General features: G+C 40.4%; 1 protein-coding gene across 4 annotated transcripts in view; it reads right to left on the reverse strand.

Annotated features, from left to right (window-relative positions):
- Positions 1-25,625, reverse strand: part of LOC122792228 (transcription elongation factor A protein 3-like) — a 1,160,229-nt gene that overhangs the window by 19,094 nt on the left and 1,115,510 nt on the right. The window lies entirely within an intron of this gene.

A 25,625-nucleotide genomic window follows, 5' to 3' on the forward strand; every position in this document is an offset into this window, starting at 1 on the left:
GTCAAGATGCCTTAGCCTGATCAAATTCAACAGGATGATAGTGCTGTCATCATGCATGCCCTTAATGACCTCTTTGAGGACATCTATCAGATGTAACAGACATGATGTAGCATTAATAACTCACATAGGACTGTTGCACACATCCGGGATATTACTAGAGTTCATTTAGAAAAGGTCTGAAATGATATGTTAGACTATCTCACAGGTGTAAAGAGTCAGGATGTCTCTATACATGCATGCCTTAGGTGTTGTCCCCCCAAACTCAGATGAATGCATGTTGATGCACACCCTTCTACAGGAATATAGCCCATGTGGAGGGTGTGTTGAAGTGTATATTCAACCATATCAGGAAGGTGTATGTGCTGAGTCACACCATAGGTGATCTCTGATGTAACAAATCCCCCCATGATTCTGTGTGATAGGCCTGGATGAAGGTAAGACAGTACTGCCTATCTTGATCTGGCCTATGGTTTTGACACAGTCACCCACTCGGGTATTATTCAGAAACTCTCTCAGCTGAGGATTAATCCTTACATCACTAGATGGGTAAGCAATTGGCTCACCAAGAGTACACATACTGTGAAAGTTAATGAATCAACCTGTACCAGAAGAGCTGTCACTACTGGCATACCCAGTGATCTATGCTTGGCCCTTTACTGTTTGGAATCTATTTCTCGATAGTTCAGGCCAAAGTATATGGCCTTTGGCTTACCAAGTTTCTGATTCTTGCATATTGGGTACAATCAATGTGTCCACCAATGATGATAGTATACTACAGGAGGAGCTAACACAGACAATGATTCATGACAAAGCAACACAATCTACAGATAAATGCAGAAATGTGTCTTTATTTTGTCCTTCTGAAAAATGAAATTTCATACAAATTACAGCATTGACAACAGTCCTGCTATGATGAAACCCAGTGATGCAAGCAGTGGGAGTACATGGAACTTTGACCACCAAGTGTCCACACTGGTATTGAAAGCTTATATTGTGCATATCATAAGTCACATCATCATATTCAGATCTTAGGATTGTATGGCAGCACTTTAATCAAACCTTATCAGAACACTAATAGAGTATCATGCACTCTCTTGCATGTACCTCACCGGACACATGCAGCAGCTGGAGAGACCACAGGCGTTTCTCACCAAGAAAACACAGGGTCTACAAACCAAGCCATGATGTATGCAGATAGACTGAAAGCCATGTCACTGTAATCTGTATTGTATAGGAGAAGGTGACTTTTGTCTGGCCACCAGGCCAGTCTCTGACCCTGCCCTGGTGGGAACAGTGCATATCCACAAATCAGATATAGCTGATGACATCAGCAGTGTCTTTTGAGGAGAATATGGAAATAAGTGTCCCACCTGCTGGTGCAAAAGGCTATCTGTAATGTCAATCAGGAGCACAAACACACACACACACACACACACACACACACACACACACACACACACAGTTGACTGCAGTGAAAGTAAAACCCCTACCAATGTACAAACTACATACTGCTGTATTAAGGCACGTGCCACAGCTCAAGTCTGACTTGAAGTGTATCACGCAAAACTTTATAGCTGATTACATCAGTAGTGTCTGTTGAGGGGAATATGGTAATTACAGTGTCCCACATGCTGGTGTAAAAGGATCTCTGTAATGTCAAGCAAGAGCACAAACACACACACACACACACACACACACACACACACACACACACACACACACACAGTTGACTGCAGTGAGAAGAAAACCCATACCTATCTAAATAGACAGACTACAGACCTCAGTACTTTGCACAAGCATGACAGCACAAGTCTTACTTTTACATGACTGCAGGTCATCTTATGTGGATGGCATCAGCAGGGCATGTTAGAGAGAAGATGTTGGGAGGCCTGCATGAAATGGATCTGTAGGCATGTGCAAGTAGCAAAATACTGTCAATCCACGAGATTTGAGCAGTAACTGTAGAATACACACTTCTGCTCTTCTGGCTAGACACACACACACACACACACACACACACACACACACACACACACACACACACACATACACACACACACACACACACACACACACACACACACACACACACACACACACAGTTGACTGCAGTGAGAACAGAACCCCTACCAAAGTACACAGACTACAGGACTCAGTACTTTACACAAGCACCATGGCACAAGTCTGACTTTTATTAGATTGCTAGTCAACTTGTAGTGGATGACACCAATAGGGCACATTGGAGAGAAGACATTAGGAGGCCTGCATAGGTTCATAGCTTCATAAGTTCATAGGAGGTTTCTAGCCTAATGGCCCTAGGGAGTTTACAAGCCCAGCCATGTAAAAACACAAGTACCCTTACTGAGCATAGTTAGACAGTCATCGTTAGCAGAGCAATTTTGTGATCAGTATCAATTGGCCATGTCCATGAGGGACATAGGTGCCACCCAGGGGTGGATTTACAATCACCCATCCAGTTGTCAAGGTTGTGCTTAAATGGTGTCATTGAGGAGCCCTGCTTCACATGCAGTAGGAGCCTATTACAGAGGAGTGAAAATCACTGGGAGCTATATCTGTCTCCCTAGTATGTTCTGTTTATGTCACAGGCTAGGTTGAGATCCCTAGAGCAAGTTATTCTTGTCCCACTTGATTTGCAGATGTCCAGCATTTCTAGTAGGGCAGGGTTTGAGACTGCTCTGTAGGCCAGGCATAGATCACATCTCAACAGCCTGCATGATATTGAGTACAGTGACAGGTCTTTCAGTCTTTCCAAGTATGTCATGTTTTGAAGGCCATGGATTCTCCCGGTCATAAACCTCTGTGTTTTCTCCAGTTGCTGCAGGTGTCTGATGAGGTACAGACAGAAGGCAGCAGTGTACCCAATTAGCGATCTAATAAGGGTAAAGTACAGCAGAGCTATGACCTCTCTGGTCTTGGATGTGATGGCTTTATTTCTGAGGTGCACAATATAGAATGTGTGTCTCACCACTATAGAACCATAGTGACTGGAGTATAGATTGCCATCACCATGTACTCCCAAGTTTTGGAACACCGTGTTTGAGCTTAGAGGGGTGCTATGTATATTGTAACTAGCAGGGTACTCAATTGCCAAATGGGACAATGAGGCATTTTTTGCTTTATGATTCAGTCCATGAGTTTGGCACCAATCCTTTGTCTCTGTCTGCCCGTTCTGTAATATGTTAACATAGTTGGGCAACTCCATGTAACTGCATCCAGTTGACAGCCATCTTCAAACTTGGTAAGCCACAGGCCATCTACCTTTGCCTGGATATCACAGAAATAGTTTACAAACAGTTGAGAGCCCAGCATAGATCCATGTGATATTCCACTGGTAACAGGTGTAGTGATGGGGATGCAGTCCCCAACTTTGACAGTGTGTGTTCCGTCAATGAGCCAGTTGGCTATCCATCTAGTAATGTATGAGTTAATCCCCATATGGCATATTTTCTCTATGATACCTGAATGGGGGATAGTGTCAAAGGCCTTGGATAACTCAACGTAGGTGGCATATCCTGTGATCCCTCATCCAGGTCTTTGAGGTCAGTATCAAAGAAGTCAACTAGGTTTGATAAGCAAGATCTACCCTTGAAAAAACCAAAATGGCCAGGTCAGCTATGTCCCTTGAATAATGTCCATGCTGATTCCTTCCATAGCCTTGCAGATAAAGCTTTTTAGGCTTATGGGTCAAGACTTCTGTTCTACATGTTACCAGATAGATGTGCATTGCATATCACACAACATTTGATATTAATTTATGTAGTGTATGTGATATATGTGTGGAAAAAGTACTGAGACACCAGGGTTGCAGTGCTTGGGTGGGCAACACATGGCTGTATTGTAAATATGTGACATATTGTTACATAGGGCCTTCGGTTTGTTATATTTTCACATGTAATTTTATGCCATACACAGGAAATAGACAGTAAATAGCAGTAATACATAAAATTTACTTTTCCATAGAGTGGCAAGCAATGGGTTTGTGCAATGGTTGGCAAAGTGTTTGTGCATGTCGCTTACACATTTTCAATACTTTCTATGTTTGCTCATAGTTAAGCAGTGTGCAAATGCGAGCTGCATTGAAAAAAGTCTGAGAGGTAGTATTGAGCCTATGAAACATACCTGCTGCTTAACTGTTTCTGAGGCAGCAGGTATAAATGCATTGCCACATTTCTTTTTGAGCCCAGATGATACTGTGTTTAAATCCAAGTGTGTCTAATACTTTTAAAAACTTTTAAATAAAAAGTGCTAATGCAATGACATCAATTCTTTATAGTACATGCGTTGTTGTGTGTTGGCATAGTACAGTGGCGTTAAATAAATTTGCTCAGAAATAACTGCAGCATTGTACCACTGCTCACCATTACTGTGCATCAGTGTGTGATGCAAAACTCCGTGCAAACATAGTGCCCAAAAAGTGAAGGGATCCATTGCTTTTTCTGCTACTTATGTGTGTTGTGTGTGATTCTATTTTTTATCCAGATTAAAGGTGTTACAATGGGGTAGATAGGAAAGTGGTGAAATGGGGAGCAAGCATGGAGAAAAGCAAAGGAAAGCAAAACAGGAATGTGCAGGAGGGAGGTAGAAAAGAACCATAGCTATCCATTTCTTTAACGGTGTAAACTGAAAATATATGCAGAATATTAAATTAATTTGGGCTGTCACCTCCAAAAAGAGGGGTGACATCAATGTAACCACATTGTATAACCAAATGGACCAAATCAAGTGTGTCAAGAAGACACGTGTGTGAAATGGAGAGCTATCTATGGGGCAATCTTTTTTTTTTTTTTTGTGGAATAGGTGCCCATTTTTTAATTCAGTAAGAGAGTACTACTGGGTAAGGGATGTAGGTATGTCTGGGTCAGGTAAGTTAGGTAGGTGAGGAAGCAAATGCAAACATAACAAGACAAGCAAGACAAGAGACAGGGATGGTAATTGACACTAAAGGTTGGGGGGACACCATGATTGGGAGTGAGGGAGGGAACATCTCAGGCTCATGGACATCAACCTTGGAGACAGTGAGAGTCTAGTCGTCACCCACTGAACTGTCATCACTGTCCCCTTACTTCACTGGTGGCTGGAGTGCTTGATGTTTCCTCCTCCTATGGACCAAGAGGGAAAGCAGTCTCTCCATCTGGCATAGGAGTACACCAATGGTGCAGTGCATGACCCTATGCACCATCCCTGGCATCTCCCTGTGGGCAATGAAATCACCACCTCCACCATTGCTCCCAGAGGGTGCCACTGCACCAGCTTTTAGGGCAGTAAAACCTGAGGGTACAGGTAGTGCAGGGGCAGCAGAGGCAGTACTGCCAGCTTGGCTCCCAGACATGCTGGGCATCGTTGCTGGATCCGGTGGAGCAGGGGCAGGCTGATCCACTGGGGCTGGCCTACCTTGCTGTGCTGTGTAGCATGTAGTGATATGGTACACATGAATGACATGGAGACATTTTGACAGCACATAATAGAAAATAAAAAAAGAGAAATAAGAGATGGGGTGAGAGAGAAAAGAGATAAAATTAGTACCATCATATGTGAAATGGAATGCATTAATATAATTATACATTTCTTGTATCTGAAGTACTACATTTAAGTATACATCCTAACAGATACACACTATACTACAGATTGCTAAAATTAATCTTTAAAATGTGCATATATTGCACATACGCGTATTCCAGTTATACAGATTACAGTTCAAAACATGGCATTTGTGCCACTGGTATAGAGTTTTTAATTTAATGTAAATATTATTGAAGAAATAGCACTCTTGTGTAGTTGTGAATCATAGTTGTTGAACCCACAACGTCTGACTACAGTCTAATATTGGACTCTTACAACTGGTTTGTGCTACAGACTAATGCATGCATACTTTGCTTTTACAGTTGGGATATGCATGCTCAATTTGATACAACTCTATAAAAGACAAAAAAAACTATTGTTAACTTTTAATGCTGCAATAACACTTCTCTTCTGCTGCATACATACCACTTGATTCCCTCAGTTGCTCCAATTGAGCAACATGATCCTGTCAATTGAACTCATGTTTAGTGGGAGCTGAGGAAAGAATAGAAAATAACAGAAGAGCATTATGCATACCAGTCTTTCCTATATTTAGCTTACAAGTCCTCTCTTATTGTCATACTGACAGTTGTAGGATGTCTGCAGTCTCAAATTCCTGCAACCAACTGTTGAGAGTATCACTTTTTCTCCTGTGTAGGTCATTAAAATGATAACTACATTGCATTCTAGTGCACTGGATACCAGTGGCACAGGATATAGCCTGGGCCAAACTATTCCACACCTCAGACTTGTAGTGGGAGCCACAATAACCCCCCCCCTGCAGAAGCCTGTGGTTGTGGTGTTTTACCAGGAGTCTAATAAATATCCTGGACTCCTGGACACCCCACCTCTATGCCCTAAAGTGTGCACCTTCCTCTCCAGTGCCAGACATGACTACCAACTCAACTAGAGCAATGGAAACTGATGCTTTCCTGCCAATTCCAGTTATCACATTTACTGGCAGTGTGCAAACCCAAGCAATGATGCCAACTGCATTTGCATAATGTTAAGCAGAGTGCAGCAGTGCCAAGTAGGGAGGAATTAAATATTTGAAACTGGAAGGTTAATCTGACACTTGGACATGTGTACTGATGTAGCCTGGAAATATATATTAGAAAATGGAAGGTAACTGTTGAATGAGTTAAGTTTGCAGACATGCACTGGGGGCATAAATGTAATGACCTGAGATTTTTTTGTTTTGTTTTTATACACTGAAGAACATTTGCTTTCACAGTGTGGGATTCAAACCTAGGCATAAGCGACAAAACATTTTATTCTACAGCAGGAATCATACATGAATGCACGTGACAGTTTGAGCTGCTACACAAATATGTGTGTGACATGACAAGGTTATTAGATATTCAGTTATGCATGTGTCTTAGTTAATTGTGAATTCCATGCAAGTCCAGATAGCAGAATTATACTTATAGAAATATAGTAGATAGTATACCCTCAGTCATACATCTGAAAACATAATAATAGTGTCTCATCCATCATACATATTATTCATATGAGCTCCACTATCTAAAATGTTATAAGTGAGAGTGAATATAATGGGAAGTATAACAACAGTAAAATTGTCTGGAATATCCTCTATTAGAACCCAGAACCATGTATATGGCGGGTCTATATTAGAACATTGAAATTTCAAAACTTCAAATGTTCTAATATTGACCCCTATTCAGCGAAAGCTGAAAACATCGAACATACAGAACAGCAAATTTTTTCCTAGGGAAAAAATTTGCTGTTCCAAAACACATACACACAACACAAGCACACCAAACAAACAGCAATCCACACACATACACCTAAAATCTTACACCTAACTCTACACTAAACTATCCACTTACCTTAACCCAAACCCTACCCCTAAGGTCCGTCACTATCGCACACTCACCTCACCCGCGCCCTAACCCTAACTCACCTACCCTGCCCTAACCCTCATGTCCACACAGTCGCACACTTACCTGACCCGTGCCCTAACCCTAACTCATCTAACCCGCCCTAACCCTCATGTCCACACAATCACACACATACCTAACCTGCGCCCTAACCCTAACTCACCTAACCCACCCTAACCCTCACGTCCACACAATCGCACACATACCTAACCCGCACCCTAACCCTAACTAACCTAACCTGCACTCAATCGCACACTTACCTGAACCCGACCCGTAGCTTTCCAATACAGCGTTGAAAATACAGAAGCAACAGAAACGGACAACCAAATTCTTTCCCTAGAAAAAAAATTGTTTTTCTGTTGCTTCGATATTTTCAGCTGTCACTGAATAGGGGTCGATATTAGAACATTCAAAGTTTTGAAACTTCGATGTTCTAATATAGACCCTATATTGCAGTCCTACACTTACACTTGTTGCCACAAGAATGTTGAAATAACACTTGTCTATTTTTCAGTTCATTGCTATAAACTGCGCTGTCACACTAGTAAAAATAGGTTTCACACCCTGTACTAGAACTCAGGACCATCTGTACTCCAGCCCTACACTTACACCTGCTGCCACAGAACTAGCTGTATGAAATTTCTTAATTACCTAATCATTCTTAAGGTCTCTGTGTTAACAGCTGCCCAATGCCACTTAGCGGGCTTGCACAGTGCCCAACAGAATTAATGGAATGCACCTATTTTTCAATTATTGGCTGTCTGAGTCCTGTCAACAGGAGTTCAATGGTTGCAGCTGCTGGTGAACCCTGTTAACCGCCACACAATGCTGCTAAGCACACTTGTGTGATCAAGTATAGAAATTGCAACAATGTTTTGTTTTTGACCTTTGCCCTTTTACAGATGCCCTGTTTGCAGGTGTTCTGCAGGTGTTCTGTCTGCTTCCTGGGTGGCCCACTACTTTAGTTTGCTCACTGCCACGTTTCTTGCAAATGAGATAAGCACTGCCAAACCTGGTATTCATTTTTCCTTCATTTTCTGTGATTGCTCTAAGTTGCCCCAAAAAAGAAAGAAAAGAAAAAAAAAGAATAAAAAGGCACAAGTAGTTGAAATGAGGAAAAGCAATCTATGACATGCACACTAGAAAATGTTGGTACACATGAGATATTTCTACATAGGTCTGGATTCGAACTCTCACTCCAATCAACCTTCAGAACACAGGAAGGGTGCCTTATCCCTTTTTACCACACAAATAGCTTTTCAGCAAGGAACTGAAACCATTCTGCATACAACCAACTGCAACATCATCTACAGTAATGTAAAACCATACAACTGTTATTTGTGCATTTATTTTTGGATGTAGTGCACTAAGTGATCACACAACCAGTTATGACTATTGCTTGCAAATATACAGCTTTGTCTTACCTCTCTGTCTTTGTTCATCATTTTTCTCTTACCTGACAAGTAATCTGAGACATGCATTCTGTAAGCCATTCTTCATCATTATTTTTAAAATGTATGAGGATATTAAATGGCAATAATATCATATGCAGTTGCCAACAAATGATGTGAAGGTTGGATGCCAATGAACAGAACCTGTGAATTGTGTGCTGCTTACTTACATTTCCAACCTTACATCTAGCACTTTGTCAGCCTAACCTGACACACCCACTGGATGTAGGTCAGCCTGAAGTTCTGCTGTATTTTCTTTCAACCAACCAATAATCATTTAGAGTTGAAATCCATTAAAAACAAACACTGAGGGCGTGCCTACACTATCTTTACATCTACCAAGTATTTCAGATTCAGCAACTTTAATGAGTTCACACCTGATTTGCATCTTCACCATGCTAACAGCCCTGAATATACACCATAAAAAGGCAACCATGTAGCTAGGGAAACTGAAGAAGAGGAGACTTGTTTATGTGGAGAACACATAAAAGAGGCTATTTCTTTGGGATATATCTTCACAGAGGATTACTGGACTTGAGAAACTATCCTTGCTTTTTTTTCAGTTACATACTGCATATGCTGGAATAACTGCAGTGGTGGTGCTGCGGTAATGTTTTTGCCTCACAGTAGGACATTGTCCTGTTCAATTCTCAGCTAATGCGTCTTCTGTGTGGAGACATGCGTGAATGGCCGTACCTTTGTTGAAGGTTGTGCATCAGAGCTGGCAACTCAGTACATAAAAATCTACTGCCAATCATTAGCAGACCGGAGTTCCACTGTCGTGACCCCTAACCAGGAAAAGCCAAAAGATGCAACAACTGCATATACTGGAATGTAGTTAAGAAAAATATGTAGCAAAGGCTTTTACACTTTTTTCTGTATGCATTAGTTAGAAGTGTACTGATGCCATGGTTGTTTTTGTCAGGAAATTTCACAGGTATACATGATTGTCATTAACTTAAAATGGAATGTTCTGTGTTAAACCTGTAGAACACATTTCAGGCAGTTCATTTGATAGCACTTTTAGCATTTAAAAGATTATTTTAGCAAATTGTATAATTTGCCTGTTCTTTTGTGGGGTTAGCAAAGCTGCATTTCTGTTATTACACAAACAAGTATATGTTGCTATTGTTGCACTCCTTTTTTTTTTGCATCCAGCCTGTTGTTCATTTTCAAATTGCTAGACTGTTTTATGTGTTTCCAATGGATAATACTGAAATGCTACCTTTTCTTTTTATCTGGGAAGAGTTATTTTGTAGTTATGTGACACTATGTGTATAATCCTTCTGTTGCCTTTCAGGACACCTAGGACTATGCCACCCAGCCATTTTGATCCTCAAAGACCACCCTTTACTGATGCTGAAAATCAGGTCATTGTTGATGCTTTTCAGACAAAAGGGTGCCTTCCTGCTTGAAAGGTGATGTGCAGATATGTCACTCAGAATGCAGATTTGACAGCAGATTGTCACAGATGTTAATGCTGTGGGTGGCCACAGCAGGACATATGACCAGGTGCCCCATAGGGCCACTGACATGATCTCATCTCACAGAGGAGAGCAGGTGCAGTGGGTCATGATCAGATGGGTATCGGGGGGGCTGCTACAGAACACCACTAATACCAAATGAAGAGTTCCTGACCACTGTCAGGGATCCAGACAGCTCCCAGGAAAGTGCAAAACAGCATGTCCTTGACATTGGTGCGACTGTTTCAGGGACAGAAAGTATGTCCTAGGAAGAGCTTCCAGGTATGCTTTTGTATCTCAATTTTTAAATGCTGCTGTGTCACAAAACAATTGAAATCAATGTGTTACTTCTATTTCACAAGAATTTTTTTGGGGAGGGGTCCTGAAGATTGCTACAGTAAACAACACATTCTGATTGATTAGCTTTGGTTGGAGTTGTCATTCAAGTTCTTGTTGAAAATATAGTTAATGGACATATAAAGGGGAAAAAAGTATTACCCCCTCCACTGTGTTACTGTTAATAGGTTCATACTAGGCTATCTGCCCTAGGGCATTTATAAGCCTAGCCAGAGTGTGTTTGGCTTTCACCACCCATTTAAAATTAATTTTGCTATGCCCTTTTTCGAGGTTAGTATACTGTGCCTCTGTCTAACAGTGACACAGAAGTGATACCCGGGGTAAACCTACGATCCCCCATCCACTCATCAAGATTCCTCTTGAAGAGAGTCAATGAGGGACTCTGCCTAACCTGGCCTGGGATTTTATTCCAGAGTGAAGGGAGCCTCTGGGTTATGAATCTGTCCCTCCAGCATGTCCTATTTATTTCAATGCTGAGGTTCAAGTCTCTCGATCGCGTAGCTCGATGGGATTTGGATTTTCTGAGGTGCAGCATGTCCATTAATTCCGGGTTGGACATGGCTTTATATGTCAGGCACAGATCGCCTCTGAGCAGGCGGTATGCCACTGAGTAGAGCTGGAGTTTCTTTAACCGGGCAGCATATGGCATCTGTTTGAGTCCTTTGATCCTCTTGGTGAGGTACTTTTGGGATCTTTCCAGTTGCTGCAGGTGTCTGGTAAGGTACATCCCAAAAGGGGCATTGTACTCAATTATGGGCCTGATGAGGGATGAGTAAAGAGGCACGATGACCTCCCCTGATCTAGATGTGAATCCCTTCATGATTAGGTGGGCTATATAAAATGTTTTTCTAACCACTTTGGCCACGTGGTTGTCAAATGAGAGATTGCTATCAACTTGGGTCCCCAGGTCCTTAATTACTTCTTCCTTACTTAATGGATTATCACTTATGTGGTAATTTGTGGGCACTTTGTTTTTGCCAAAGGGGATGACTATACACTTTTTGGCGTTTAGCTTGAGGCCATGGCTCTGGCACCAGTTGTCTGTTTCTATGAGGCCCTTTTGGAGGATGCTTGTGTTGGCTGGAGAGTCGATTATGGCGCCCAGTTTGCAGTCATCTGCGAACTTGGTCAGCCACAGTCCTTCCATGTTGCCCTGTACCTCTAAGAAATATATACCGAACAAGAGAGGTCCCAGGACTGAGCCTTGTGGGACGCCACTTGTAACTGGTTTGGAGTCTGACATGACTCCAGCAATTCTAACCATGTGGGTTCTGTCCTTGAGCCAGTTTGCAACCCATCTAGTGACATAGGGGTTTATATTTAAGCTGGTGAGCTTATCTATAATGCCTGAGTGGGGTATTATCGAAGGCTTTTGCGAGGTCCAGGTAGGCTGTGTGGACCACCTTCCCCTCGTCAATGGCCTTGGTGACTGTTTCAAAGAAATCAACCAGGTTTAAGAGGCAGGATCTGCCCTTAACAAAGCCGAACTGGGTAGAATCCAGTGTCTGTACGTCCCCAATATCTTTATTTATAAGGTCCATGATGATCCTTTCCATAGCTTTGCAGATCAAGCTAGTCAGGCTTATGGGGCGATAGTTTCCAGGATCCGTTGAGGCACCACCTTTGTGGAGAGGGACCACAGTTGCTGTATGCCACTCTTTGGGTACATATCCTGTAGTAAGGCTGAGACTGAACAGTAGTTTTATGTTTGGGTTTAGCTCTTCTTGGAGTTCATGTAGGGCGCAGCCCGGGACACTGTCTGGTCCCATTGATGCTGTGTTTTTTTGCTTTGGATGGGGTGGCTCTTACTTGAGCATCTGAGATGTCAGGGGGGCAGCACTCTGCTGGGATAGATATTTGCCCTTTTGGTGGGGAGGGGGGGAGAAGTTTGCACTGAACCTGCCAGCTAGGATGTTGGCAATGTCTGTGGGTTCGGTGTATATTTTGTCATTTTGGACTAATTCTGAGCATATCTGGGAATTCCCACCCAGGTTCCTAACATAACTAAAGAAAGCCTTGTGATTATCCTTAGTGTTCTGTGCAATTTTTCTCTCAAAGCTGGCCTTAGACGATTTTATGAGTGCCCGTAGTTTTTTGCTAATACTGATCAGAGATGCCTTCCCTTTTTGGGATTTTGCTCTATCATGTAGTAGCTTCCTCCTTCTATTGTATAGTTTGTTTATGGCTGGGGTCCACCAGACAGGATGTCTGCCTTTGGAGGATTGGGTCTTGGTTTTATTTGGGATTGCATGATCCATGCATTCCTGAAGGTGTTCATAGAATGCGTTTATAAAGGATTCTGCGGTCTGGGCTGTATTTTCCACAGGCCCGGGGGCTTTGATGGATTCCACCTCGGTTTTGAGGAGTGTGAAATTTGCTTTAGAGAAGTTTTTCACTGTGGTTTTCTGGGCAGGGGGTGGGGTCGGGATGTGAATATCCAGTGAGATTAGTTTATGGTCTGATCTTTCCAGTGAGGGATACACTTCTGGTCTGGAGCATAGAGTCACCATGTTGGTGATGATCAGGTCCAGTATGTTTTCCCCTCTTGTGGGAGTGGTAACAAGTTGTTCCATAGCATTTGAGTTTATAAATTCTAGGAACCTTTGGGCTAGGGTGTTGGAGCTAGAGTAGTGCTCCCAGTCTATGTTTGGGTAGTTGAAGTCACCCAATATAATGGTGTTTGGAGAGACCTTCATATTCTCCAGTGTTCTCAGGAAGGCCGAGTGGAGTTCCTGGGTTTGGGAGGGTGGTCTGTAGCAGGCTATAAACTGGAAGGCAGTTTTATCCACTGTTAGTTGCACATGGATAGTCTCTGATGCTTCGTGCTGTGCCACCAACCTGGAGGTGTGGGTATCTTTGACGAATATTGATACTCCCCCTCCTTTTGTGGTTCGGTCCAAGTTTTGGGGCCGAAAAGCATGGTATGAGGTATAACCTGGTAGTGCTGGGGTGCTCTCGGGAGCCTTGAACCAGGTTTCTGTTACTGCACAGATATCGATGTTCTCCATGCTAAGGAGAGTTTCGAGTGCATGCATCTTGAGGTTTAGACTTTTGGCGTTGAGTAGCACTACTCTTAGTTTCTTATCCCTTGTGATACCTATGGAGGTGGGTTTGTCTTTTGAGCCTTGCCTAAAAAAGGCACTATGGGGGTAGCAAGAGCCTTTGCCAATATCCAAAAGCCCAGGGGTGATAGGTGCAAGCCATCCCTAGCGAAGCATCATGGCTTGTCGAGCATGTCATCCCAGGCTGACAGGCATTGGATCCCCTTTGAATGACACCAATACTTAAGCCAGTTGTTGAAATTGATCATCTTGTCTTCATATTGTGGCATCATTCTTGGTGAGGGTAAGATGCTACTCAAGGTCAGGGTCATACCGGCCTGGGCTACATGCTCAGAGAGCTCCTCTATGTCTCTTTTCATGTAGCCCAGGGAGGTGCGTCTCAGGTCATTCACACCAGCATGGACAATGACTGAGTCATATTTGTACTTGCCTTGGACTGATCTGAGTGCTTGTGTTATGTGGCGGATCCTAGTGCCCGACAGGCAGCTCACCATGACCTTCTCCTTGTTCAGCCTTGTGAGCGGGACGTCAGTGTGCCTGATGATAGAGTCACCTATTACAAGTGTATCAGGTGTGTTGTTTAGCCTTAAGGGCTGTGACTGTTTGGCACACTGGCTTTGTGAGCTATGTGTTGCACGTGTTTTGTTTTGGGTGTGCGGTTGCTTGGGTGTCTGCTTTGGAGGTCTCTGCTGCTTAGGCAGATTTTTATTTAGAGCCTCTGAGTATGTTTTTGTGTGTTTATGTGTTTGGTTTGCTGTTGTGGTAGGTCTGTGTGAGACTGGAATTGTAGTGAGTGTGGTTTCCTTTTCCTCCTGACTGGTTACGCCAGTACTGAGTTGAGAGTGCTTAGCCTCCAGTTTGGCTATATGGTTGCATCTCTCACATGTGTTGGAATTTGTTTGGAGGAGGAGAGGGTTGTCTGTGTACATGAGGCAGTTGTAACATTGCCTCAAGATTCCCAGATTCACCAGCTGGACCGGAGATGAGATTGAAAACTGACCTTTGGACATGCTAGAATAGTATTGGGAATTCCTTTATAATTGAAAAAAGGGCCAATGGGGAACAAGGTACTCAAGGGGAGTTTGTGAGGGTGTAGTGCTTTTAATTTTTTAGTGCTGACTTATATAATTGCTTTAGTGAGCAAGTGCCAGGTAACTTAAATGCAATGTGCTACAGGTAACTTAAATGCAAAAACGACAAACAGTAACTTTCATTCAAGTGAAACAAGGAAATAAGTACAGTAAGCAATGTAGATATCACTAGGGATCCACAGAAGTGTTGAAAAGCCGCGTTTTAGGTGGAATTAGCATTTCAGGGAAATAACAAGCAAACAAACAACAAGCATACAAACAAAGATAGATTCAGCAGGCCTGGATCTAGTCTATGCTACAGCAAACAAGGTGTACCAATTTCAGTAAGAAACAGTTCAAATATGCAGGCACTATAAGCCTTTAACCGGAAATTCCCAGCTCAGAAGGGCAGAGTCCAACCTCTCCTCCCACAAGAGTGCAGACCACGAACCTTCTTAATGTAAAATAACTGGCCTGAAGCCCAAGTGCTTAAACCAGAACTAATACACTTTTAGAATAACAGACACTGAGCCCTCAATCAGCAGTTCCCAACTTAGAAGGATGTAAGCTACCTGTCAACCTTCCTAATGTAAAACAACTGGTCTGAAGCCCAAGTGCTTAATCCAAAAGACTTAGAATTATAGCTACACTTTAATCAAGTTACTACCAAGCAGTAATAAATACGATTGAATACTTTAAAGAATGCCTGGATTAGTGCTCAAGTTATACAAACAAAGCTAGATTCAGCAGGCCTGGATCTAGTCTATGCTACAGCAAACAAGGTGTACCAATTTCAGTAAGAAGCTGTTCAAATATGCAGGCACTATAAGCCTTTAACCAGAAATTCCCAGCTCAGAAGGGCAGAGTCCAGCCTCTCCTCCCACAAGAGTGCAGACCACAAACCCTCTTAATGTAAAATAACTGGCCTGAAGCCCAAGTGCTTAAACCAGAATTAATACACTTTTAGAATAACAGACACTGAGCCCTCAATCAGCAGTTCCCAACTTAGAAGGATGTAAGCTACCTGTCCTGCCACCACAGTGCAGGCCACAAACCTTCCTAATGTAAAACAACTGGTCTGAAGCCCAAGTGCTTAATCCAAAATTGTGATTGTGTTGGCCTTACCTTTTGCTTGATACCATTATGTGCACATGGTAAGTCAAACATTTTCTGTCAATACTGATAAGCAATTCACAGGAATATTTTATTGTGTGATGTTGATGTCATGACTGTTGTGTGTAATGCTGTACTCTCTAATAGTGGCACTGTTATTTGGCTAGCATATTTTGGTGTATAGTCATTTAGGTATTAATTTTCCTGTGTTTGTTGCTTATTACCACAGGTGATCCTGACAGTGTAAGTGTGGGACTTCTACCACCTGATGCCAGAGTATCAGCACACTCTGAGGATGATGGTGGCCAAACAGAGGCACAGTCATGGGGTGCAGAGGTTGAATCTGACACTGAGGTTGACATACAACCATCCCTTGAAATTACACTGGACACAGCCAGTAGGCCAACACCTACCCATTGCAGTGAGCCCACAGATATTGGGAAGGGGAAGGGCAAGACAATTGATCAGGGAAGTGTGGTTACTGTGTCTTCAGTGCCTGTTGACTCTGGCCAAAGTGTAGGAGAGGAGCCACGCAGGAGAGTTGTTAGGGGTGCTCAGAGGAGGCCTGCTGTCCATCTTCCACCTGATCCAGGTGTCTCTTCCCGTGCCACTCAACATATGTTTAGAACCATCATGGATGCATAAGCACATTCCCATAGGCATTCCAGAGAAATGCCTAGGGATGTAGATGTGGCACAGACTGCCATGTGTGACTTCCTCCACCATGTTGCCGATTCAATGGATTGGATGAATGACATGGAACAAGCGGTGTTTGTGATGGACTGTCTGCTGGGGGGGACTTCATCCTCATGGGTGGAAGTCAGCCACATCATCTGCTGTTAACCAATGTAGCAGTACCCGATCATGCTCCCATAGTGGCAGTACTTCCATTGCTCCCTCAGTGGGTGAACTGTCTACACCCAGATGTGGCAGACCATGGGGTTGTGGTCCTGGGCATACATGTGAGGGGAGCTCATCCAGCAGACATGAGTCACATTCAGGTAGCAGCAGTGCATCTGACCATGAGCATGGCCATGCTAGTGCAACTCCTGGCAGAGCCAGTTCTCATAGTATGGACGACCACCTCTACCATGCATGGTTCACACCTGTCCATTATACCAAGATGTAGAGCTAGTACAGAGCCTGGCTGTGTTCATGCAGACACTCAGACACCAGTTTCACCTGGAGGACCCCTACAGACACATACACAACAGTTACATGGTTCAGCTGTGCAGCTTAAAACTCATTTTATTTCACTGGCCATTTGTTGGTTTATCCAAATGTCTGCCTGCTTCTTTTTCTTACCCACACACACTCACCAACCTTTTGTGTCAACCTAGGCTTCCTGACCCCCCCCAACACCCTGTGCAAGTGATGATAACTGTGCCATATCCCTGTTTTGTATCTTTTAGATTCAAGGATACATAAGCTTTGTATCTGATGCTCAGAGTGCATAGCTGACTTAGTGCTTAGTATATTTGCATTTGTGATGTTAAACTGGTAATTGTACCTTTGACTTACATTAGTCTTAGAAAGTTAGACAGTTGATAGCATTAAAATTGTTTATCTTTATTGTTAATGATCTCTTGAGGGTTGTGAAGTCTGAAACTGAAATGCATATCATTAATTTCTAACTTCTCTCTTTAATGATTTTCCAGTGCAAATGTATGGTACTAAACTGAGGGCATGCAGTGACCATCACTACTTTTGAGAGGCATGACTGTGCAAATTTTTTATGCCTGAGGCCTACTACTAAATAATGGACACATATAAGTCAAATAAGTCTGTGCTGTCACGTGTTAAGGTAATTTCTGTACAAATCTCCCACCTTTTACTTCCTTACACTACCTAGTAACAAAACGCAAGGCTATGCCAGTCATTCTTATTTTTACACAATATAATTCATGATCAACATTTACCTTGTAAATCCAGCAGTTGCAGTAGTTTTAGTTCAGGGCTGATCTGTCTGATGCAAGTAGTACACAGCCAATACACGGGGAGGTAAAGTTTGTGAGAGTTGCCTGGCATCAATTTTACTATATGTATGTGCATAGGAAGATGGTTTAGGCCCTTAGGTGGTGAGTGAATGTGCTATGCAGTGTCTCTTAGCCAATGGAAGGGCATATTGAACATGCCTATGTCTGCCTATACCCACAGCAGGTGCTACTTCCCCTTCTAACTCCTCCCCTGCGTGTGGCTATGGTGACCTTGGCATTAGTGGAGGGATGTGTGCTCCTTCCCCTTGTTGATCCTGCTGAAGCTGTTTTCTCAGGATGATGTTGTGTAGCATGGCACATACTGTGAATATTTCAGTACGTCTGTGGATTGTACTGCAAGGCTCCCCAGATGTATCTAGGCACTGGAACCATATCTTCAGCAGCCCAAACACACACTCTATGATATTTCTGGTTTGAGTGTATGCCTCATTATGGCGTTCTTCAGTGGGTGTGTGCACATTTTTAATGGGTGTCATCAGCCATGGTTCCAGTGAATAACCTGCATCCCTCAGTAAATGACCCTTTGGGATATCCTCCCTACCAAACACCTGATACAGTTGGGATGTATGCCACATATGTGAGTCATGGCAACTGCCAGGGTTGCCAGTACACACATTCAAGATGTTTCCCTTGGCATTACACACACCTTGGCAGTTAATAGAGTGAAAGCTCTTTCTACTAATATCCAGCCTTCCCTGTTCCCCAATCTTGCCTTAATTTCTACATGTGCATAATTTATGGCACCCAGTACTTTGAGGATAGTGTGCTATAGGGTAGAACTCCTGCATATTTCTGGCCCTATCCTCAAGAGTACTGGGAAAATATATGTGGTCACTAGCATGTTGGAGTATAGCATTCAAGGATTGATGGAGTATCCTGGATGCTGATGCCTGTGACACCCACAGCATGTCCCCTGTTGGCCTCTGAAAGGTACCTGTAGCTAAGATTGTAAGTGCTACACATACCTTTGTCTCCATGGGGATGGGATCCCCTGTGTTTCCTTGGCTCTGAGCTGAGGATGACAGAAGTTCCAGAGTTCCTGTAGTGTCTCTTTGTCCACTATCTAGCACTCTAAAATTTCCACATCATGTAAGTTATGATAGGTTAACCTGGGTCTGAAAACTCTTCTTCTTCTTGGCCATTGTCTATTAGCAGCAGTAGCGGCATAGAGTTCAGCCTATTGCACATACACATGAATTAAAGCAACAGCAGCCCCTAACATTGTTTCTGTGTAGACTTTTTTCCATTCCTATATTCCAATAGGTTTTGGAATTCCCAGGAAAAAAACTGCACTGATCTACACAGTTGCTTTATAGCTTGTTGAATAGCTCCTCCATCTTGGATTGGTTGAGTACAAATCAGCTGCTCATGCTGCAATTTGCATGCCACAGTGTTGTTTGCATGGCAGTCACTTAATGAATTCAAAACAGTGTGATACTGTGTGTGTGTGAGATGTGGCTTGCAGCACACACTGTGAAAATGGAAAGTATAAGTTTTACTGAATCTGGCTGAATTAGTAAACAGAATGGAGCAAAATTAAGCAGTATTAAACAGCATCTAATCAGGACTATATCACAGTTATAACTGTTCCTGCTATCTAAAATACACAATAATTGAAATAAAATATAAGCATAAGACACCTGAAACAATCCAACATAAGGAAAAGACGATAATAAAAAAAGCACAAACTGAAAGAGACAGAACATTAGGAAATAAAGGGAAACATGATCTAAGGAACTGGGCTAAAAAGGACATAGAAGAATATTGAAGGACTATACCCATACATCTCAAATGTCCACATCTTTGACTCATAGGTTTGGGCAGCTCCACATAAAATTTGTGGTTTTCAAACAAATCATTGAGGACTGAAGTCATTAAATAATGACACACATTTAAGTTTTGGACTGCATACAAAAATATATGCTAATGTAAAAATTGTTATTCTATGAATTCTAAGTTTATAAGAGCAATATTTAAGAATTGACCCTATCTTACCCATTTGTCCTCACATTAATTTTGGCTTTATCCATTAGTTTTCTGCTAAGATGTTATGAAGTATGACTTTACTAAATGTGAAAATATGCAGTGAAGTTGAAAACAGTTAAAAAGGAATTAAATTAGTCATAAGATAAATATAAACTATGTAAACAATGGATGTATATGTACCTATGGTTGAAAACAGAGTGGAGGCATTTGTGACTTTTTACATATCCCATGGCCAGAAAATGGGCAGAACAGTGCTAAAGCCAAAACTTAATATGGAAATTGAGAGATTTTGTTTTTTAGGAATGATATGCAACAGTATCTGGCAGTAGATAAAATTAAGGTAACACATTGTGATGGGTTATGCTGTATGCATATGTTATATTACCAGAAATATTGCAAAGTGAACTTACTGTTGTTGATAATAGATGCATTTAACAAACTGGTAGTCTTCTCAGTGCCAAATGATCAATGCCACTTAAGTTTTGTTAATTATCAGTAAATCAGATTTGGTTAAAACTTTCTACAGTAAACCAGTGTTTTAATCCCTCCTATTAGTCCATTCCATGGCCATGTGTGGTATTGGTAAAATCCACTCATTTTATTAGGATTACATATCGCCTTCTTAATCAGCCCTTCATTTTCATTAAACCTGCCTGGATACTAATAATAAATAATGATGAAACAACTAAAAAAAATCTGACCAATTTTCCATAATGACTTACCTGTAAATGTGTAAGTTAGTTGTTTGACAACAGTTCCAGCAAAATATAGTTTCTAATGGAATGGTGAGTCCAAACAAGTCAAACAAACATTTTCTGTAGTGTGACCATCCAAGTAAGCACTCAGCAACATAGTGTGCCACTGCAGTATTTCAATGTCATAAGGCCACTGGCAAACACAACTTTGGTGACTACTGCTATGTTATGATTAAATGCTATTGCACCTTTTCAGTGATTTACTGAAAACATTCCACTAAATATATACAACTCTCCTGCTTTCTATTAACTTTAGCCATAATGCGGTGACTGTGATAGCACAACAAATTATTATGCTTCCAAAGTAATGGGATTGCTACAAAGGAAGACAAAACAAGTAGAATACTAGTGGGGAAAAATAAAGCATTTCTGAAAATATTAGATATCAAGGGTCATGCAGTACAATGAAGAGTAGTGTGGTAAATGTTTTGTAACTTTATTAAAGCATAGTATGACAATGACTTTCCAGGCCTTTTCAAAACTGCTGCTAAGTTGGTATCTATCTGCTTCCTGTGTCACTAAGTTCTACTCTGTATAAGGACAGATGGATGTGAGCTGTGTCATCCTTCTTCAATGCTTGGCCAATGAAAGCAGCATCACATGGGATATGTGAATGACTTGCAGGCCACAGAATTTTCAGACTATAAAATTTTTGCACAACTCATTTATTTTTAATTACTACAACTATATTTTACACTTTGTGTATGTTTGCTGTCTTGATCTAATCAATCTCTGTGGGGATTGATGTACACAGTGGCAAATTTGCAGTGTCAGTGATACAACACATAGCACACTCCTCTTTGATGGAGAAGGTTGTGGCTTCTATTCCCACACCAGGGAGACTGGTTGCCGACATGGCAGTGCAGCATAAATGGGGTGCTGCCCTCACAAGTGTGCTGTCCCATCTGCTTGAGTTAGTGGTAGTTCAGGTGGATGTAAAAGATCCTGTGACACTTATCAAAAAGAGTAGGGATCCTTTATTTATATACAAAAATAACTCTTATTTTCAGAAAATATACACATATAAAGATATGCAAATCTGTTTACACAATCATACTAAATTTCCATCCCTATTAGATTCCCACTCCTTTTTCCATAACCACCATCTGATTTTACTTAACATTGTTGCTAAACTCCATTTAACATTAAACATAGTTCATTTATTCTTTCATTCCATATAACCCATATAATATAAAATAACTTTTCATCTATTCTTTTAACATATTCTTTACTTCTATTCTTATAATATTCATATTTAATTATGTCCATGTTTATTTTATCCACTTCTTTTATATATTTGAAAAAAAGCTTCTTTACATAGCTTTCCCCATATTTTTTACTTTTTTACATTTCAAAAACACATGTTCCATAGTTTCTTTTTCTTCTTGACAACATAAACATATTCTAGCATTTTTTTTTCTTATATAGCAGATTTCCTTTTACTGGCAATTTATCTAATACCAGTCTCCACAAAACATCTTGATATTCTACTTTCTGATTATTCTGTTTGCTACTTAAATTTTTTCATCTGTTAGATTTTTCCATGTCTTAAATAATAATGTTTTATCATTACATACTTATACCATACTTTTCTATCTTTTTCTATGTCATCAACTTTTATTTTTCACAGAAACATTTTTCATGGTACCATTTTATTTCTTCATTTATACGCTCTTTTTCTCTTTTAAATTATTTAGCATACTCACAAATGTATTACACTTACCTTTATAACATTTTACTACTAATCTCTCATTGTTTTCATTTATCTACTTTAACACTTTGTACAAAGTTAATGAAATACCATATAGCACTGGGTTAATAACCCTAAGCTTCCTTCTTCTTTATTTACATATTGAACTCCTCTTTTTATGTGGTTTAATATAGAAGCCCAAATAAATGCAAAAATATCTGCAATAATTGTTTTCAAATACTGATAGCAACATAAATACACTTGCCAAGTGTGTTATTTTTTCCATCAGTACTGAATTTATCAAATAAGCCTGTCTTAATGCTAATTTATATGTTCTCCGGAAAAGACATTTTTGTTTTATTTCATTGAATTCTACTTACACCTTTATTCCCAAAGTTTAGACATAACACAGGCATTTCATTCACTGCAAAATATATACCTCTATCTGTACTACATCACCTAAACCTTTATTTTTTTCTTGAGAGCTGTCCCTATCACCTCTAGACAATCAGTTGTGCAAATTGTTACTTCTTTTATCCAAATTTTGTTTTTTGCAATTATTATAATGTCATCTGCATATGTTAACAGAACTGTAATTCTTAACCCTTCAGGTGTTATACACCCCCTCCTTCATTTTGCAATTTATGTCACATACTATCACATTCCCAACTAATGCAAAACTAAATAACTCATTGAACATCCCTGACTTATACCACTTTTCATATGTACCTGTTAGATTAACCAGCCACTTACAAGCATTTTTTACTTCATTATTATTATACAATGACATACATAATTTCCTAACTTCTCACTTATATTTTATTCTTTCATTATTACCCATAAGATTAAATTTCCAGATGTGTCAAATGTCTTATTAGCACCTCCTTTCATGATTTTAATTTCTTCTTTTCTGATTAAAATATCAACAATTATTCTAACATTTATAATTCTTGACAACCCTTCCCCTTATACTACATATACCACCTTCCATAATATTTCCCATTTTAGTTTCAAATCCCTGTTGTATTATTTTCATAAAGATCTTATAATCATTACTATTCAATGGTATCGGTCTCCAGTTTTGTAATTATTTCTATTTTCTTTTTACCATATTAATTTAAGTATTCCACTACATAATTCTTTATACATAAATCCATCAATTAACTATTCTTTCATATTCTTAAAAAAAAAAAAAAAATATATATATATATATATATATATATATATATATACAGACACACACACATACACACACACACACACACACACACACACACACACACACACACACACACACACACACACACACACACACACACACACACACACACACACACACACACACACACACACACACACACATGCATGTATATAGGCCTATGTCAGAAGCTTGAGTTTTCAGAAACTCAAAATTCATATTGCTGAAAATTCAAACTTTAAAAACCAACAAAAAGTTACCTTTTTTCTACATTTTTGCAGGGGCAAGCCCCCCTGCACCCTCTGCCGAATATACATATATATCTGATCTATATGTAATCTACATACATATATATATATATATATATATATATATATATATATATATATATACTTTATTTATTTATTTATTTTACATTTATTTTATTTTACATTTGTTGACCGGGCTAGTCTAACTGGATATATTTCCATTTTCAGTAGAGGCCCGGGGAGAAAAGCTCCAACATAGTATAAACAGCATTATGCAATTATATAACAAAAACAAGTACAAGTACAAAAGAATAATAAGAGGTATATACAATCAAAAGAAGGCATACTCAAAGTAAAAATACAAGTAGGTCAATAATATAACAGTTGTGAGATTGTTAGATAAGCGAGATACACTATAGTTCATCGCTGTTTAACATAAACACTTGTGGTTATACGTTTTCGGAGACCAGATATTAGCATACAGAGGGGTATATAGAGTGAGATGTAGAACCATAGGCAGTAAAAAGAAAAGGTGGTTAATTAATTAATGAATTAATTAATTAATTAATTAATTAATTAATTAATTAATCAGGGTTAGTGCAGGGACATAACCAGTGTGATTTTAGGTGAATTTTGAGTTTTTGCTTAACGAGTGACAGTGATGGAAGTAGAGTTAGATTAGTAGGTAGAAGGTTCCAGTGTTTCCCAACAGTATTGGAGAAAATGCTGTTGTCTGACAAGTTATTGGACTTACTTATACTAGCAAGTCATTTACCTGAAGAGCGTAGAGAAATCAGATTATTATAAGGGGTAATGAGGTTAGCGAGAATTAGAGTATTATTAGGTTGGTAAAAGATTTTGTGAGCAATGGTGAGTTGGGAAAAAGTTAGCATGTTAGGGAGTTCAAGCCAGTCAAGCTGCTTAAGATTCAGACAGTGGTGTGTTTGAAATGCATTGCCAGTGGCAAACCTGGCAATATTGTTATAGGAGTAATATAGTTTGAGAAGATTATTTTTTTTTAGATTAGTATAAATAGGAGAAGCATAGAGAAGAGTTGAGATTAAGTGAGAGTGGGCAATGGTGGTTCTAGCTAGAGGAGTTAGGAAGGGTTTGATTCTGTATAAGGAGCCAATTTTTCTGTTCACTGCTTGAATGGTGTTATTTATATGCATATCAAAGTTGAGGTTGTTATCAATTGTGACTCCTAATAGTTTGGTAGTTTGTTCGGGAGAGATAAGGGTACTGTTATTAGATATAATAGAGAAATCAGTAGGAGAGGACCTACTGGTGGGTGCAAAGAGTAGAAGCTTGGTTTTTTGGCGTTCAAAAGAAGGCAGTGTTTTAGGAACCAGTCTTCTACTAAGTTAAATACTTTTTGAGTTAGATAGAGTAGTTCAGATGTGGAGTTAGCAGAACATATAAGTGTGGAATCATCGGCATATTGAATGCAGGTAGCTTCAGGGACTGCTATGTGAAGGTTGTTGATGAATAAAGAAAAGAGAAGAGGTCCTAAAATGGAGCCCTGGGGGACTCCATGGGTGACTGGTAGGAGAGATGATAGTTTATTTTCCCAGAGAACTGCCTGTTGCCTATTGTTAAGGTAGGACTTGAACCATTGTATAACTGGGGGATTTAGAGCAAGAAGTTCAAGAGTATTTATAAGTAGAGGATGATTAACCATATCAAAAGCCTTTGAAAGGTCGATGAAGAGAGCAGAAGAGAGGATGTTGTTATTACGGTTTTTATTAATGGTG

Source organism: Protopterus annectens, chromosome 1.part2, assembly GCF_019279795.1.
Source record: "Protopterus annectens isolate FY-2018-M chromosome 1.part2, PAN1.0, whole genome shotgun sequence".
Lineage (NCBI taxonomy): Eukaryota > Metazoa > Chordata > Ceratodontiformes > Protopteridae > Protopterus > Protopterus annectens.